Source organism: Myodes glareolus, chromosome X (assembly GCF_982192425.1).
Source record: "Myodes glareolus chromosome X, mMyoGla1.1, whole genome shotgun sequence".
In the NCBI taxonomy this organism is placed as follows: domain Eukaryota; kingdom Metazoa; phylum Chordata; class Mammalia; order Rodentia; family Cricetidae; genus Myodes; species Myodes glareolus.
Window position 1 is genome coordinate 394283 of NC_142053.1, and position 19600 is coordinate 413882.

General features: G+C 39.6%; 1 protein-coding gene across 5 annotated transcripts in view; it reads left to right on the plus strand.

Moving 5' to 3' along the window:
- Positions 1-348: 348 nt before the first annotated feature.
- Tmlhe (trimethyllysine hydroxylase, epsilon) overlaps positions 349-19600 on the plus strand; it is a 107737-nt gene continuing 88485 nt past the window's right edge. For 2 of the 5 annotated variants that reach the window (XM_085684777.2, XM_048427619.3), the window contains exons 1-2: positions 353-495; positions 6948-7056. The gene's annotated coding sequence lies outside the window, so the exon portion shown is untranslated. Of the gene's footprint in view, positions 496-6947; positions 7057-19600 lie in introns of all 5 variants that reach the window. The other 3 variants (XM_048427617.3, XM_048427616.3, XM_048427618.3) reach the window with 2 other exon arrangements.

The following is a 19600-nucleotide window of genomic DNA, read 5'->3' on the forward strand; positions in this document are numbered from 1 at the left end:
ATTAGCACTGTAACTGGGCCTTTGATTCAAAATGCTCTTCCAAATGTATGGAAATCCAATAGGTGTGACACATGGAAAGATGATGTAAGAAATTTAGATCTTACAGTATACTACTATTAATATTAGCATAGCCAGATTATAGAAGAGCACAGAAATAGCAGGAAGTTTACATGCATTTTAATGTCCTGGACCCCTCTTTCTCTTATTATACCTCCAAACCTGTTTAATGAAACTAGAGCACTTGACTGATCTTTCTGGAATCTAGTCTTTAAAGGCGCCCCCGTGAGGCACCCACTCCTGCAAGACCGGAAGGAGAGTAGCGGGGCGGGGCTTTAAGGTTCTCGGCAAGGCTAGAGCAGGCTGGGGGAGGGGGAACGGGAGTCAGTCGGCTTTGGGGGCAGGGTAGTAAAAAGCAAAAGGAGTGACTAGGCTGCGCTCCGGCCTCTCTGCTTGATTTTGTCTCCGCAAACTTCTGAGTCGCAACCTCCAGCACAGGTAGGTGCCGCTCCTCGGGTCTGGGAAGGGGTGTCTTAGGTGGCCTGGACCCACGGGTTCACCTAGTCTTGGGCTTTGGGGCCTGGCATAGTGGGCAGTGGCGGCTCCAATTGTCATCCCAGGGTGATTAATACTAACTTTACACTGGCTGAGGAAGACATTTCTTTCCTTGCTGCAAGGTTGTTCTCACGATTTGTGCTAGTTTTGCAACACAGCCCTGGAGATCAGCATAGGGCCTTTTGGGGCCTACCTAACACTGAAACAGCTGAAGCAAGCTGCGCTTGAGAATGACACCCAATATACATGTTTTCAAACTCTATTAGACCTTCCAGTCCTGAATCCACCACTCATTTGGTCTCTACAGTTTTGCATGCCTCATTTTGCTCAGCCATGAAGCTTAGGGAGGAACCTTGCTTTTGGAAGAATTTACAGCTCTGATGTCCTTCTCTCACTTTCACTAATGTTCTCTGACCAGATTTTTACCCTTAGTCTGCCCCTCTTACCCAGATCAAGGCTGTCAGTGTAGTTGCAGAATAAGTCTTGTGAGAAGGTAGGCTAGAAACCTTTCTTTTTGTCCTGACAAAACAAACAAACAAACAAACAAACAAAAAAACCAAAAAACTATGAAGAACCTTTCTAAACTATTGGAAACATTCATTTAGTGCACGAATTGAATATCAACTCTAAAATGCTCTTATGAATACTTTATTAGTAAAAAAAATTAAACAAAATTATTGCCCAAAATGTTATGTACTGAATGAATATAATATACCACCAGTAAGTTTCATGAAAAAAAAATAGTTTGAAATTTCACTAATTAATTACTGAATTAAATGAATTAAATGCTGAACTCTCCTATTTAGGAACACTTCAATAATTCATTCTCCTACAGTGATCTTATTTTATTGTTGTATTTTAGCAGGATATACTCTGGTTAAAACTTAAAAGCAGTTCACTTTACATTAGGTAAGTGACTACAAAGATACAGAAGTAATATGAACTCTTTGGACAAATACTGGGACTTCCGAGTCGTCCTTATTGTAGAACAACCATGAAAAGAAAATATAATTTACCACAATATTAAAGAAGTCATACATTATCTCATAAGCAGTGTGATGAACAGAATATTCACTCTAGTAGAGTTTGGGGACTTCTACTGTGTGTTCCTCCTACTTCTTTCTTGAAAATAAAAACTGGAACAGATAGAGAGCTTCCTTGTCTTGGTGTCTGTCTCAGGAGTCAGTACTACTCTGCCCCTGTTTGTCAACTCTGAGAATGGCAGCAAAATATCCATTCAGTGTCTAAGCTTTTTCTGGCAGCTGTGTTTTCTGCCTTTTAAATCTGGGGCATGAGGACCAAATTCCTGAATCAGTAAACCTCTTTGTTCTTAGGATTCTTTACCTGGTGATCAAAACTCCACCAGTTGAGTCCCACTATGACCTTTTCTACAACACCAGGCACCCTTCGTGTTTATTTGAGCTGTACATAAGCCTCCTATTGTCCCATGTAAAGACTGAAAGCAATGAGAGAATCATGGGAAAACCCAGCCTGTGCCACACCTGCGAGTTCTAGGCAAGAAGTGACTGATAAAGAAGGGAGATGTTCTTCTGAGTGAGAAAGTGAACAAATGGCTTCTTAAATGGTCTCGGGGGTGGTGCTGAACATCTGTTGAATGGTCTTGAGGGTGACTTTACGCTTGATTGTTTGGAAGGACCCACTGGTGACTGTTTTGTTAGCCATATTTTTGCTCTTTTAATCTTTTTTCCTGTATTCCTCATACTCCGTTTAGTAGTGAATGCCAACTTTGTCTAGGAGGACAACCCACTTACTGCCCTTAGGAGCATAGAAATGCAACATAGGAGACAGGATCTTAAACATGCTCAGTTATGAGACATCCTCACCCTTCTCCATCATCTGTCACTTCCACATCATGAATATTTTAAAAATGATTCCATTTCTCTTCTACCCTCCAAATTTCAAGCCAGCAAAATGTAATCAAAATACATTATATTCATATATAATTATATCATATTGAAGCTCCTTTGTATAATTTGCCAGACATTTCTGAAAGGGCTGCAACATTTTTTACATTCAGAAAATTCACATTAACCACCATCTGTGTATGAGAAATTTGAATTATTTTTGCCCTCCTCAATTGCATTACTTTTCCTTTTCAAAAACAATTAATGGCTAATATCCACATACAAATAAATACATGCCATATGTATCTTTCTGGGTCAGGGTTACCTCACTCCAGATTTTTTCTAGTTCATCCATTTGCCTATGAATTTCATGATGTCATTATTTTTAACAGCTGAGTAATACTCCATTGTGTAAATATGCCACATATTTTTAAATCTATTCTTCTGTTGGGAAACATCTAGGTTGTTTCCAGTTTCTAGCTATTATGAATAGAACAGAAATGAACATGGTTGAAAAACAGTCTTTGTGGTAGGATGAAGCATCCTTTGGGTTTATGTCCAAGAATGATATAGCTGGTCCTTGAGGTAGTTCGATTTCTGTCTTCCTGAGGAACTATTGCACTGATTTTCATAGTGGCTATACAAATTTGCATCCCCACCAACAATGTAAGATTGTTCCCCTTACTCCACATCCTCACCAGTATGAGCTATCATTTGTTTTATTGACCTTGGCCATTCTGACTTGTGTAAGATGAGATCTCAACATAGTATTGATTTTCATTTCCCTAATGGCCAAGAATGTCAAACATTCTCTAAGTGTTTCTCAGCAATTTGAGTTCCTCTTTTGAGAATTCTCTGTTTAGATCTGTACCTCATTTTTTATTATTTATTCTTCTCTCATACAGTATATCCTAACAACAGCTTCCCCTCCTTCCACTCCTTCCAGTTCCTCCACCTCCCCTCTCCACCAGATTCATTCCCCTCATTACCACCCCCCCAAAAAAAGAAATAATAGCCCTTCCAGGGACATCAACCAAGCACTGAATAGCAAGAGACAATAAGATCAGGAATAACCCCTCACATGAAGGTTGGGCAAGGCAACTCACTAGGAGAAAAGGGTTTCAGGAGCAGGCAAAAAAAGTGTAAGATACCCCCCACTTCGACTGTCAGGAGTTATCCTGAGAAACCAAGCAAACAGCCATAACATATAAGCCAAGGACCTAGCGTAGACCTATGCAGGCTCTGCAATTGCCACTTCAGTGTGAGCCCCCCTGAACCCTGCTTAGTTGATTCTGTTGGCCAGGCTCTCCCACTGTCCTCAATCCCTCTGGCTCCCACAATTCCTCTTCACCTTCTTCCACAGGTATATCCCATTTTAGCTGGATTTTTTGTTTTCTTGTTATTTAATTTTTGAATTCTTTATGTATTTTGGATATTAGCCTTTTATCAGATGTTTAGATGGTAAAAATTTTATCCATTCTGTAGGCTGCCACTTTGTTGGAATGACAGTGTCTTTTGCCCTGCAGAAGCTTCTTAGTTTCATGAGGTCCTATTTATTAATTGTTGATCTTAGTGTCTGTCCTAACAGTGGTCTGTCCAAAACATTTTTTTCCTGTGCCAATGAGTTTGAGGATATTCTCCACTTAATTCTTCTATCAGGTTCAGTGTATCTGTTTTTAATGTTTATGTGTTTACCCATTTGGAGTTGAGTTTTGTGCAGGATGTTAAGTATAAGTTTATTTGCTGTAATGCTCTTTCTTTGTTCTTTTCGGTATTGGGATAATTGTGGCCTCATAAAATGAACTGGGCGGTGTTCTTTCTGTTTCTATTTTGTAGAATATTTTGAGGAGTATTGATGTTAACTCTTCTTTGAAAGTCTGATAGAATTCTGCATGCAAACCATCTGGCACTGGGCTTTATTTATTTATTTATTTTGGTTAAGAGGCTTTTAATAACTACGTATATTTCACTAGGATATAGTTTTATCTAAATTGTTTTTCTGATCTTAATTTAACTTTGGCAAGTGTTGCCTATCAAGAAAATTATCAATTTCTTTTAGATTTTTCCAATTTGATGAGGTACAGGTTTTTAAAGTATGTCCCCATGATTCTCTGGTTTCCCATGGTGTCTGTTGGTATGTCTCCCTTTCATTCCTAATTCTATTAATTTGGATATTCTCCCTCTGCCTTTTAGTTAATTTGGATAATGGTTTGTCGATCTTACTGATTTTTATCAAAGAACCAACTCTTTGTTTATTGAATTTTTGTATTTTTTTTGTTTCTATTTTATTGATTTCAGCCCTGAGTTTATTTCTTGCTATCTACTCCTTTTGTGTGTGATTTCTTTTCATTCTAGAGCTTTCAGGTATGCTGTTAAATTACTAAAATGAGATCTCTCCAAGTTTTTATACAGGCACTTAGTGATATGATCTTGTCTCTTAGAACCACTTTCATTGTGCCCCATATACTTGTGTATGTTGTGTACTCCTTTACATTTAATTCCAGATAGCCTTTAATTTCTTAATTTCTGACTTAACCCATTTTTCATTGAGTAGAGAGTTCAGTTTCCTTGAATTTGTAAGCTTTCTGGTGTTTTCATCCAGATTTAATATGTGGTTGTCAGATAGGATGCAGGTGTTATTTCAATTTTCTTGTGCTTGTTGGAACTTGTTTTGTGTGTGAGTATGTGGTCAATTTTGAGAAAGTTCCATGAGCTTCTGAGAAGATATTATGTTTTTTTTTTCTGTTTGGATGAAATGTTCTGTAAATATCTATAACGTCCATTTATTTTCTAACATTTGTTAGCTCCTGCATTTTTCTGTTTAGCTTTTGTCTGGATGATGGGTCTGTTGGTGAGAGTGGAGTATTGAAGTTTCCTTCTATCAGTGTGTAAGGGTCAATATGTGATTTAAGCTTTAGTAGCATTCTTTTACAAGCTTGGGGGCCCTTGTGTTCGGAGATGTTAAGAATTACAATGTTCTCTTTGATTTTTCCTTTGATGGTCATGTAGTGTCCTTTCCTATGTCTTCTGATTAATTTTGGGTTGAAGTCTATTTTGTCAGATATTACAGTGGCTACCCCAGCTTGCTTCTTAAGTCCATTTGCTTTGAATATATTTTTCCATTTTTTTACCCTGAGGTGATGTCTGTCCTCAATGTTGAGGTGTGTTTCTTGGATGTAACAGAAGGATGGATCTTGTTTTCACATTAAACCTGATAGTTTGTGTCTTTTTATTGGATAATTTGGACCATTGATGTTAAGAGATATCCATGAGGAGTAGAGTATCTGTTGATTCCTGTTATTTTGTAGTTTTGGTATTCATGTGTGTGTGCGCATGTGTGCACCTGTGTGTGTGTGTGTGTGTGTTTCCCGTCCTTTGCTTTACTGGTCTGAGATTATTGTTTTTCTTGTGTTTTCTTGAATGGGGTTAACCTCTTTAGTTGAAGTTTTCTTTCTGGCACCTTCTTAGGGATGGATATGTAAATAGATAGTTCTTAAATTTGGTTTTATCATGGAATGTCCCATTTTTCCATCTACTGTGATTGAAAGTTTTACTGGGTATTGTAGTCTGGGCTGGCATCTATTGTCTCTTAGAGTCTGCAGAGTCTCTTAAATCTATCCAGACCCTTCTGGCTTTTAGAGTCTCCATTAAGAAGTCAGGTTTTATTTGACTGTGCCTGACTTTATATGTTACTTGCTCTTTTCCCTTGCAGCTTTTAATATTCTTTCTTTGTTCTGTACATTTAGGGTTTTGTTATGATGTGGCAAGGGGACTACTGGGAGACTGGGAGAGAAACCTCCAGTTACAGTCTATTTGATATTCTGTATGCTTCTTGTAAAGAAGACATGTCCTTCTTTATTTTGGGGGAATTTGTTCCATGATTTTGTTGAAAATATTTTCTGTGCCTTTTACTGGGTTTCTTCTCCTTCCTCTATTCCTACTTTTCTTAGATTTGGTCCTTTCATACTGTCCCAGATTTCCTGGATGTTTTGTACCAGGATTTTTTTTTTTTTAGATTTAACGTTTTCTTTGACTTGGGTATTGGTTTCTTCTGTCATGCCTTCATGCTTTCAATGCCTCTTCCATCCCTTGTATTCTGTTGGTGAGGCTTGACTCTGAGGGTTCTGTTCGAATTCCTCTTTTTTTTTTTTTTTTTTTTGCTGTGGCAATATGATTCCCAAATGGAATTTCCTTTTGGGGGGGGAATAATAATTCTTTTTTCTTTCTTTTTTTAAAATTTTATTAGATTTTTCTCTATTACATGTACTGGCTTTTTGGGATCCTATTCTCTTTGAATGTATACCTTGCTCAGCCTAGATGTAGAAAGGAGGGCCTTGGACCTTCCTCAAGGCAATATGCCTTACCCTTTCTGAGAATTAGATGGGGGTAGGGTGGGAGGGTGTGTGTGGAGGAAATGGGAGGAGAGGAGGGAGTGGGAACTTGGATGGGTTTTTTTTAAAGTCTTAAATTTTTCATTTCCATATTTCCCTCAGTTTGGGTTTTCTTTACTGTTTCTTTTTCCTCTTTCAGGTCTTCGGCTGTTTTATTCATTTCCTTCCACTGTTTGCTTGTGTTTTCCTGGATTACTTTAAGGGATTTATTAATTTTCTCTTTAAGGACTTTTACCATCTTCATACAGGTGATTTTAAAGTTTTTTTCTTATACTTTAGTTATGTTGAAATATACAGGGCTTGCTGTGGTAGGGTTGCTAGACTCTAGTGGGGACATAGTGTCCTGATTGTTATTGTATTTTTACACTGGCATCTAAGCATCTGAGATTGGGAATATTGTAATTCTAGATGCTGATATCTGGTCTAGTCTTTGTTGAGTGGATGTTTTCGTTCTTTAGTTTCTGTTTCTTAGGAGAGTATAGTTGCTGTGTGTTGTCTGATAGGGAATTCTTTCTGGGTCTTGATAGGTGTGGCCACTGGGGTTTCTAGGTACTGGAAACTGACCCTTAAAAATGGGGGTTGGCTAAAGGTGAGAGGTTGAGGGGGAACCACAGGAGGGTGGAAGGCAGGGTGTTCCACCAGAATCTTCTTAGTCCTCTGGGAATGGGAGCAGAAAATGAGGAGAGGCCACAACAGGTGTGATGTGGAAGGGTCTTCTATCTATTGTTATTTTCATTGGTTAATAAAGCGACTGCCTTGGCCCTCTGATAGGACAGAAAATTAGGTAGGCAGAGTAAATAGAACAGAATGCTGGGAAGAGAGCAATGAGGCAGACGCCATGGAGCCAGCCACCAGGTCAGACATGCTGAATCTTTCCCGGTAAGCCATACCTCGTGGTGCTATACAGATTATTAGAAATGGGTTAATCAAGATGTGAGAGTTAGCCAGTAACTAACTCTCTAGAGATAATGGGCCAGGCAGTATTTAAATGAATACAGCTTATGTGTTATTATTTCTGGGGCTAAGCTAGCCGTGCAGGAGCTGGGCAGGATGAAAAGCAGGCCTGCCTGCAGCTCATCACTACACAGGTGGTCTCCTGCAGAGTTGGAGATGAGACTTGAGTATTAGCTGTGACAGAATGGAGGGAGAGGTGAAAATCTACTAGTAAGCAAACTGATTACATGGAAAGAGTGGCCTATGGGTTCAGAGGGATTGCCTACTCAACCTGGGATTGGGACAATGGGATGAGTGAAGAAAAGAAAGTTTGAAGGAGGTCTTTGTGATCTGGAGGTGGTGACAGAAAAAGTGGAGGCCAGAGCAAGTGGTCTGCTATAGAAGTGGAAATGAGTATGGGGTATTGGATTTGGATTTGGAGGAGAGGTTTGAAAATTGAATATTTGCAGTTTGCCTGCCTACTTCCCTGACCAGAGTCTAATGAATGGTTCTTAGTTTATTGTTTCATTTTGGTTTATATCTAATGTATTTTTGATAACTTTTCATTTTGTTTTTGCTTTTGGATAAGTAATTTTTGCCAAGCTCTTGACTAGGCCACTCCAAAATCCTTCTATAATTATCTAATTTGATTATTTTTTTTTACAATAGTGTAGTTCTTTTTTTGTTTTGTATTTTGAGCTAAAACTTAAGACATTAAAGTTTTCAATTTTTTATTCTTATTCTTTGCTGTCCAGAAGTAGAATCTAAGTTGTCTTTACTACAATTCCTAATACAGTCTACTCAGATTTAAGTGTATCATTCAGTAAGTAAAATATTATGGTTGTTGTTCAGCAGCATTTCAAAAGTGACTGTTTCTTTGTAGTATTCATGATGATATTAATATTGGCTCATATGTGACTATGTGTTCTTAATGGCATTTCCAGCTGTTTATACTTAGGTATTTCTGTTTATTCTGTAATTAATAATTGTTGGAATTTTAGAGGGGTAGTAGCTACATTTATATCTAAAGAGTTGGAACTAGGAATTTCAGATGAAGAAAAAATGCAGTGTTTTTCTTCTGAGTATAGACTACCTCACTCAATATACTCTTTTCTAGGTTCAACCATTTACTTGTAAATTTCATGATTTCATTTTTCTTTACAGTGAATAGTATTTTGTTGTGTATATGTACATTTGCATTATACATTTGTCTGTTGAAGGGTATTTAGATTGTTTCCCTTTCCTGGCTATTGTGAATAGGGCCTCTGACCTCCACATATGCACCTAGAACACACACACACACACACACACACACACACACACACACACACACAGTAAATAAAATGTTTTTTTTTAAAAAAGTGTACTATTAACCATCATAAAATATAAATATCTGTGTAGTTTTTGCGACGTGAGGTTTGGAATCATCTTTGAAGAATGGAAATTTAATAAAGAGTAAACAGTAGGGATGAAGCTTCCAATTGAGTAGCAGCTAGAGTTCTTGATGTTCTATAACTTAGGTATGTGGTATCTTCGGTAGTGTCTTCAATGGGTCTTAATGACAAGGTCTGGGGCATGGGGGTTACAATAGCATTGGTTGCATATAATGTTTGGGGATCTATGGGACCTTGTTGGCCAACAATTATAAAAGAGGTAACTCGTAGGTCCACTCAGTATTGAAGCAGGCTCTTAGGATAGGAGTGGGTGGGATGAGAGGGTGTGTGGAGCTAGTGGAAGGGGAGTGGGAAGAGAGGAGGGAGTGGGAATTTGGAATGGTATTTTTTTTTGAAAGTAAATTTTATTAAATTATAAAAGTTTCCATTTCCGCCCCTCTTCCCAACACCCTCCCACTCCCCCCACTCCCTCTCCTCCTCCCTCTTCGTCCCTTAGGGCAGTCAGGGTTTCCTGCCCTGTGGGAAGTTCAAGTTCCTCCCCCCCTCCCTCCAGGTCCAGGAAGGTAAGTATCCAAACAGACTGGATCCCCAAAATCCAGTATATGCAGAGGAAACAAGTCCCAGTATCATAGTCAATGGCTTTTCAGAGAGACTTCGGGCCAGCCACATTCAGAGAATCCGGCCAAATTCCGAGAATCTGGTTAGATCACGTCCTCGTTCAGTCCTAGTCCAACTGGCCTTGGTAAACTCTCATTAGATCCGTTCCCTTGTATCAGTGGGTGATAGCATCCCTCGCAGTCCTGATTTCCTTTTTCATGTTCTTCCTCCTTCTGCTCCTCATTTGGACCTTGGGGGGCTCAGTCTGGTGCTCCAATGTGGGTCTCCGTCTGTATCGCCGTCCTTCGCCAGATGAAGGATCTATGGTGATAAGCAAAATATACATCAGTATGGTTATGGGCCACGGCCGGTTCAGGCACCCTCTCCTCTGTCCAGAGAACAATCTGGGGGATCTCTCCTTGGACCTGGGATCCCATATATAATCAAGTCTCCTGTAAACCCTAAAATGACTCCCTTAGTTGAAATATATTCTTCCCTGATCCCATATTCATCCTTCCTCCATCCCCCCCCCCATCCCAGGCCACCGAGCTTTCCCCATTCCTCCCCTACTCCCTTCTCTCTAACCCTCTCCCCTTCCATCAACCCTCCCACCCACCCCCCATGCACCCGAGGTTACCTGGGACTCTTGTCTATTTCCTACCTCCTGGCGGATAGCTAAATAATCTTCATCAGGTTCATCTTCTTATTTAGCTTCTCTAGGATCACGAATAATAGGCTCAAAGACCTTTAATTATGGTTAGAATCCACTTATGAGTGAATACATACCGTGTTCCTCTTTTTGGGTCTGGCTTACCTCACTCAGTAAAGCGTTTTCTATTTCCATCCATTTGCATGCAAAATTCAAGATGTCATTGTTTTTTACTGCTGAGTAAAACTCTAATGTGTATATGTTCCACACCTTTTTTAACCATTCTTCTATTGAGGGGCACCTAGGCTGTTTCCAGGTTCTGGCTATTACAAATAGTGCTGCTATGAACATAGTTGAACAAATGCTTTTGCAGTATGTTAGGGAATCTCTAGGGTATATTCCCAAGATTGGAATTGCTGGGTCCTGAGGGAGGTTGACTCCCAGTTTCCTGAGAAACCGCCACACTGATTTCCACAGTGGCTGCACGAGTTTGCATTCCCACCAACAATGGATGAGTATTCCCCTCACCCCACATCCTCTCCAGCATAGGCTATCATTGGTGTTTTTGACTTTAGCTATTCTGACAGGTGTAAGATGGTATCTCAAAGTGGTTTTGATTTGCATTTCCCTGATCGCTAAGGAGGTTGAGCATGACCTTAAGTGTCTTCTGGCCATTCGAAGTTCATCTGTTGTGAATTCTCTGTTCAGTTCAGTACCCCATTTTTTAATTGGGTTAATTAGAGTTTTAGTGTCTAGTTTCTTGAGATCTTTGTATATTTTGGAGATCAGACCTTTGTCTGATGAGGGGTTGGTAAAGATCTTCTCCCAGTCAGAAGGCAGCCTTTTTGTCCTACTGACAGTGTCCTTTGCTTTACAGAAGCTTCTCAGTTACAGTAGATCCCATTTTTTTTTCATTGTTTCTCTTATTGTCTGTGCTACTGGGGTCCTACTTAGGAAGAGGCCTCCTGTGCCTATATCTTGTAGACTACTTCCCACTTTCTCTTCTATCAGGTTCAAAGTGGACGGATTAATGTTGATGTCTTTAATCCATTTGGACTTGAGTTTTGTGCATGGTGATAGATATGGATCTACTTTCATTTTTTTACAGGTTGACATCCAGTTATGCCAGCACCATTTGTTAAAGATGCTTTCCTTCTTCCATTGTATACCTTTAGCTCCTTTGTCGAAAATTAGGTGTTCATAAGTTTGTGGGTTAATATCTGGGTCTTCTATTCGATTCCATAGGTCGACTTCTCTGTTCTTATGCCAATACCAAGCTGTTTTCAATACTGTAGCTCTATAATAGAGTTTGAAGTCAGGGATGGTAATGCCTCCAGAAGTTCTTTTATTGTATAAGATTGTTTTGGCTATCCTGGGTTTTTTGTTTTGCCATATAAACTTGATTATTGTTCTCTCAAGGTCTGTGAAAAAGTTTGATGGGATTTTGATGGGAATTGCATTGAATCTATAGATTGCTTTTGGTAGAATTGCCATTTTTACTATGTTGATTCTCCCAATCCAAGAGCAGGGGAGGTCTTTCCATTTTCTGGTATCCTCCTCAATTTCTTTCTTCAAAGACTTAAAGTTTTTGTCAAATAGGCCTTTCACTTCCTTGGTTAGAGTAACCCCAAGATATTTTATGCTATTTGTGGCTATCATGAAAGGTGATGTTTCTCTGATTTCCCTCTCTGCTTCTTTATCCTTTGTGTATAGGAGGGCCACTGATTTTTTGGAGTTGATCTTGTATCCTGCCACGTTACTAAAGGTGTTTATCAGCTGTAGGAGTTCTTTGGTATAGTTTTTGGGGTCACTTATGTAAACTATCATATCGTCAGCAAATAACGAAAGTTTAACATCATCCTTTCCAATACGAATCCCCTTGATCTCCTTATGTTGTCTTATTGCTATTGCTAGAACTTCAAGCACTATATTGAAGAGGTATGGAGAGAGTGGACAGCCTTGTCGCGTTCCTGATTTTAGTGGAAAGGCTTTGAGTTTCTCTCCATCCAGTTTGATGTTAGCTGTCGGCTTGCTGTATATTGCTTTTATTATATTTAGGTATGATCCTTGTATCCCCAGTCTCTCTAACACCTTTATCATAAATGGGTGTTGAATTTTGTCAAATGCTTTTTCCGCATCTAGTGAGATGATCATATGGTTTTTTTCTTTCAGTTTATTTATATGATGGATTACATTGATAGATTTTCGTATGTTGAACCATCCCTGCATCTCTGGAATGAAACCGACTTGATCATAATGGATAATTTTTCTAATGTGTTCTTGGATTTGGTTTGCCAGTATTTTTTTGAGAATTTTCGCGTCGATGTTCATGAGTGAGATTGGCCTGTAATTCTCTTTCTTGGTTGTGTCTTTGTGTGGTTTTGGTATTAGGGTAACTGTAGCTTCATAAAAGGAGTTAGGCAATGACTCTTCTGTTTCTATATTGTGGAATACGTTAAGGAGTATAGGTATTAGCTCTTCCTGGAAGTTCTGGTAGAATTCTGCATTGAAACCATCTGGTCCTGGGCTTTTTTTGGTAGGGAGTTTTTTGATAACAGCTTCTAATTCTTCGCGACTAACAGGTCTATTTAGATTGTTCACCTGTTCTTGGTTAAACTTTGGTATATGGTACTTATCTAAAAAAAGTCCATTTCTTTTACATTTTCCAACTTTGTGGCATATAAACTGTCATAGTAAGATCTAATGATTCTCTGAATTTCCTCTGTGTCTGTGGTTATGTCCCCCTTTTCATTTCTGATCTTATTAATTTGCATGTTCTCTCTCTGCCGTTTGATTAATTTGGATAGGGGTTTGTCAATCTTGTTGATTTTCTCCAAGAACCAGCTTTTTGATTCATTGATTCTTTGGATTGTTTTCTGTATTTCTATTTTGTTGATTTCAGCCCTCAGTTTGATTATTTCCAGTCTTCTAGACCTCCTTGGTGAATCAGCTTCTTTTTTTTCTAGATCTTTCAAGTGTGCTGTTAAGTCTCCAATGTGTATTTTCTCTGCTTTCTTTAATTGGGCACTTAGTGCTATGAACTTTCCTCTTAGCACTGCTTTCATAGTGTCCCATAGGTTTGGGTATGTTGTGTCCTTGTTTTCATTAAATTCAAGGAAGAGTTTAATTTCTTTCTTTATTTCTTCCTTGACCCAGGGGTGATTTAGTAGTTGACTGTTCAGCTTCCATGAGTTTGTTGGCTTCCTGGGGGAAGCATTGTTGTTGAATTCTAATTTTAGTCCATGGTGATCTGACAAGACACAGGTGGTTACTAATATTTTTTTGTATCTGTGGAAGTTTGCTTTGTTACCGAGTATGTGGTCAATTTTCGAGAAGGTTCCATGAGCTGCAGAGAAAAAGGTATATTCTTTCCTATTTGGGTGGAGTGTTCTATAGATGTCTGTTAAGTCCATTTGATTCAGTACCTCCAATAGGTCTCTCAATTCTCTGTTTGGTTTCTGTCTGATTGACCTGTCCATTGGTGAGAGAGGAGTGTTGAAGTCTCCTACTATTAGTGTGTGTGGTTTGATGACTGCCTTGAGTTCTAGAAGAGTTTCTTTTACATATGTGGGTGCCTTTATATTAGGAGCATAGATATTCAGGATTGAGGCTTCCTCCTGATGAATTGTTCCAGTTATGAGTATGAAATGTCCATCTCCATTTCTTCTGATTGATTTTAGTTTGAAGTCGATTTTGTTAGATATTAGAATGGCCACACCCGCTTGTTTCTTAGGTCCATTTGCTTGGAAAACCTTTTCCCAACCCTTTACTCTGAGTAGGTGTCTGTCTTTGTGGTTGAGGTGTGTTTCTTGTAGACAGCAGAATGTTGGATCCTGTTTTCGTATCCAATCTCTAAGTCTGTGCCTCTTTATAGGTGAATTGAGTCCATTGATATTAAGTGATATTAATGACCAGTGGTTGTTGACTCCCGTCATTTTTTTTTTTTTAGGTAGTAGAGTGTATGTGTTTTTCTTCTTTGATTTGTCTTGTGAATGGTCGCTAGATGTTCGAGTTATTGTAGGCCGTGTTGGGAATGTTGGATTCCTTCGGTAGTGATTTTCCTTCTAAAATTCTCTGTAAGGCTGGATTAGTAGCTACGTATTGTTTAAATTTGTTTTTTTCCTGGAATATTTTGTTTTCTCCATTGATAGTGAACAATAGCTTGGCTGGGTATTGTAGTCTGGGTTTGCATCCATGGTCTCTTAGTTTCTGCAGTACCTCTATCCAGGATCTTCTGGCTTTCATGGTTTCCATAGAGAAATCCGGTGTAAGCCTGATAGGTTTACCTTTATAAGTTACTTGACCTTTTTCCTTTGCAACTCTTAAAATTTTTTCTTTAATATGTATGTTTTGTGTTTTGATTATTATATGGCGAGGGGATGTTTTTTCTGATCCAGTCTATTCGGTGTTCTGTATGCTTCTTGAACCTTCATAGGAATATCATTCTTTAGGTTGGGAAAGTTTTCTTCTACAATTTTGTTGAATATATTTTCTGGGCCTTTGATCTGCAGTTCTTCTCCTTCTTCAATCCCTATTATTCTTAGATATGGTTTTTTTTATTGTGTCCCAGATTTCCTGAATGTTTTGTGAAGAGAATTTGTTGGATTTGCCGTTTTCTTTGACCAGAGCATTTATTTTCTCTATGGCATCTTCTGAATCTGAGATTCGTTCTTCTATCTCTTGTATTCTATTGGTTATGCTTGATTCTGTAGTCTCCGTTCGTTTACCTAGGTTTTCCATATCCAGCTGGTTCTCAGTTTGTGTTTTCTTCATTGCCTCCATTTCAGTTTTCAATTCTTGGACTGTTTCCTTTACTTGTTTGATTGTTTTTTCTTGGTTTCTCATGGTCTCATTCACGGATTTACTTATTTCTTCATACTTTTTGTTATACTTCTCATCCATTTCTATACTCATTTCTTCAAACTTTTTGTTATATTTCTCATCCAATTCTTTAAGGGAGTTATTCATATCCTGTTTAAGGAACTCTATTGCTTTCATAATGGCACTTTTTTCCACTTCTTCTGGGTTAAGGTGTTCAAGTCCTTCTATTGTAGGGTCCTTAGGATCTGGTGTTTTCATGTTGTTTTTCAGATTGTTGGATGAGGTCCTGCCTTGGCTTCTGCCCATCTCTTACTTCAAATGTTCTCTATTGGAACTTCTGTTACCGGGTCAGGTTCCCTTCTTGGGCAGGGACTTCACTGACAGAATGCCCGCCTTTCCTCAGGCAGGCTATTGAAGCACAGGCACTCCCTCTTTCCGGGATGTGCTTACAATGCAGGCCCAGCTCGCAAGGCAGCTGAGCTGGGGAAATTTTATGGCCCCAGGGGGAAGGGAGAAATATAGGAATTTGTACCTGGATGTGAGCTGGGATGGCAGGCGGGAGGGGGTAGCCAGCACTGCAGGGCGACCTGGGCATCTATGGGGTCGGGGAACGCCCAACCTCCTCCTCACCATGACCCTGCCCCGGCCCGAAGGAAACTCACCCCTCTGATGGCCCTCTGCTAGAAGTCAGGGCCCCTGCTGGTCAGGAATGTGGCTGAGCTGGCCCCTGGTCCACCTGTCCTCAGGGAGGCCTTTAAGACCCAGCAACTGCCTCCAGCCGGGATGCGCCTACAGCCCAGGCCCAGCTCACAAGGCAGCTGAGCTGGGGAAATTTTATGGCCCCAGGGGGAAGGGAGAAATATAGGAATTCGTACCTGGATGGGAGCTGGGATGGCAGGCGGGGTGGAATGGTAATTTTTAAAGTAATAAAATAAAATAAAAAAGAAATGCAAAAAAAGAGGTAACTCATTCTTAGTAGTATGTGTGACAATGGTCTTATACCCTGTAAAGATTTGTCACTTGTATTGGTTTAATAAAACACTGGTTGGCCAGTAACCAGGCAGGAAGTATAAGTGGGGTGACCAGGCAAGGATAATTCTAGGAAGATGAAAGGCTCAGTCTGCAGATGTCACCCAGACTCAGAAGAAACGAGATGAGGATACCTCACTGATAAAAGGTACCAAACTACATGGCTCACACAGACAAGAATTATGGGTTAATTTAAGATGTAAGAGTTAGCTAAAATTATGCCTAAATTATTGGCCAAATAGTGTTGTATTTGATATAATTTCTGTGTTATTATTTGAGTCTGGGCAGCCAGGAACCAAACAAACAGTTTCCATTTACAGTAGTAGGGGTTTTATTTGGTAGTGTCTGGTATCTAGTTGTGATTGGCCCCCCATTATAGGATAACTCCATTTAAACTCCATATGTGAATATTCATTCTATCAGTTCTGTTCTTCTATAGAACCCTGGCTAATATACTTGGTAAGAAACTTGGCAATTACCTATCATCTATAGGTATTCTAAATAAAACATACATATCTAAATCTTTAAGGAGAATATTCATATTTGAGGGAAAATATGATATGCTTGTCTTTCTTAGTCTGTGTTATCTTACTCATGAACTATTTTTTTAGTACAGTTGGCATGTTTACTTTATTTTTTTTTTTTGAGAAAGTAATTTTATTAAATTATAAAAGTTTCCATTTCCGCCCCTCCTCCCAACACCCTCCCACTCCCCCCACTCCCTCTCCTCCTCCCTCTCCATCCCTAAGAGCAGTCAGGGTTTCCTGCCCTGTGGGAAGTTCAAGTTCCTCCCCCCTCCCTCCAGGTCCAGGAAGGTAAGTATCCAAACAGACTGGATCCCCAAAATCCAGTATATGCAGAGGAAACAAGTCCCAGTATCATAGTCAATGGCTTTTCAGAGAGACTTCGGGCCAGCCACATTCAGAGAATCCGGCCAAATTCTGAGAATCTGGTTAGATCACGTCCTCGTTCAGTCCCAGTCCAACTGGCCTTGGTAAACTCTCATTAGATCAGTCCCCTTGTATCAGTGGGTGATCACATCCCTCACAGTCCTGATTTACTTTTTCATTTTCTTCCTCCTTCTGCTCCTCATTTGGACCTTGGGGGACTCAGTCCAGTGCTCTATATCCAAGACCTTCTGGCTTTCATGGTTTCCATAGAGAAGTCCGGTGTAAGTCTGATAGGTTTACCTTTATAAGTTACTTGACCTTTTTCCTTTGCAGCTCTTAATATTCTTTCTTTAATCTGTATGTTTTGTGTTTTGATTATTATATGGCGAGGGGATTTTTTTTTTGATCAAGTCTTTTAGGTGTTCTGTATACTTCTTGAACCTTCATAGGAATATCATTCTTTAGTTTGGGAAAGTTTTCTTCTATAATTTTGTTGAATATATTTTCTGGGCCTTTGATCTGCAGTTCTTCTCCTTCTTCAATCCCTATTATTCTTAGATTTGGTTTTTTTATTGTGTCCCAAATTTCTTGAATGTTTTGTGATGAGAATTTGTTGGTTTTGCTGTTTTCTTTGATCTGAGCATTTATTTTCTCTATGGTATCTTCAGACTCTGAGATTCGTTCTTCCATTTCTTGTGTCCTATTGGTTATGCTTGATTCTGTAGTCTCTGTTCGTTTACCTAGATTTTCCATATCCAGCCGGCCCTCGTTTTGTGTTTTCTTCATTGCCTCCATTTCAGTTTTCAATTCTTGAACTGTTTCCATTACCTGTTTGATTTGTTTTTTTCTTGGTTTCCCAGTGTATCATTCATAGATTTACTCATTTCTTCAAACTTTTTGTTATACTTCTCATCCATTTCTTTACTCATTTCTTCAATCTTTTTGTTGTACTTCTCATCCAGTTCTTTAAGGGAATTATTCATATCCTGTTTAAGGGACTCTATTGCTTTCATAATGGCACTTTTTTCCACTTCTTCTGAATTAAGAGGTTCAAGTCCTTCTATTTTAAGGTCGTTGGGATCTGGTGATTTCATGTTGTTTTTTAGATTGTTGGAGGAGTTCTTGCCTTGGCGTCTGCCCATCTCTTCCTTCAACTGCTCTATATTGGATCTTCTGGTACCAGGTCAGGTTCCCTTGTTGGGCAGGGACTTCACTGACAGAAGGTCTACCTTTCCTCAGGTAGTCTATTGCAACACAGGCACTCCCTCCTGCCGGGTTGCACTCACAGCCCCGGCCCAGCGCAAGGGAGCTGCTCTGGGGAGATCTTGTGGCCCCAGGGGGAAGGGGGGAAGAGAGGAAGGTATACCTGGATGAAGGCTGGGATGGGATTCGGGAGAGCTCCGCAGGGTGGAGCCACCACTGCAGGGCGACCAGAAAGTCGAGGGGGGCGGGGAAAGTCTGAATTTCTCCTAGCCGAAGCCCTCGGGCCAGGAACAAACTCACCCCTCCTCCAGTGGATGTCTGCTGGAAGTTCACTGTCTCTTGCTGGTCAGGAATGTGACTGAGCTGATTCAGGGCCTGCCTGTCCTCCTCATGAACTATTAAGGAGCTATGGGGAAGAGGAAATTTTTCAACAAATGGGATGGTGTGGGAGGTCCTTCTGTCTATGTTTTGCCTTTGTTGGTTAATGAATAAAGAAACTGCCTTGGCCTGTTGATAGGACAGAACTTAGGTATGTGGGGAAAAATTGGACTGAATGCTGGGAGAAGGAAGACAGAGAGAGAGAAGCCATAGAACTGCTGGAGGCAGACATGCTGAAACTTTGCTGGTAGGTGACAACCTAGTGGTGATGCACAGATTACTAGAAATATGTTAAATTAAAATGTAACAGTTAGCCAATAAGAAGTCAGAGCTAATGGGCCAAGCAGTGTTTTAAATAATGTAGTTTCTTGTGGTTATTTTGGTTCTGGGCAGCCGGTCTGAACAAGCAGCCTCCTACCACAGTGGGAAATAGAATATAGTGTTATGATGTAGGATTACCCTCTGTATGCTGTGAATACCATTGGTTAATAAAGAAGCTCTTTTGGGCCTGCGATACAGTAGAACAGAGCTAGGTGGGGAAAAGTAAACTGAATGCTGGGAGAAAGAAGGTGGAGTCAGAGAGAAGCCATGACAGATGTTGGAATTTACCTAGTAAGCCACAGCCTCATAGTGATATATAGATTAATAGAGATGGATTAATTTAAAATATGAGTTAGCCAGAAATATGCTTAAGTTATTGGCCAAACAGTATTGCAAATAATATGGAATTTGTTTGTGTTCATTCTCTTCCCTCCACTATCCTTCCCTTTCCCATTGGCACCCTTCATCTTCCAAAACAGTTTCCTTATGATTTCATAGTGTGTGTGTACTTTTTTCTCATAGTAAATTCTCATCATTAAAGTATATGTAGTAGTTTTTATTCAGTTAATGTCAAAAA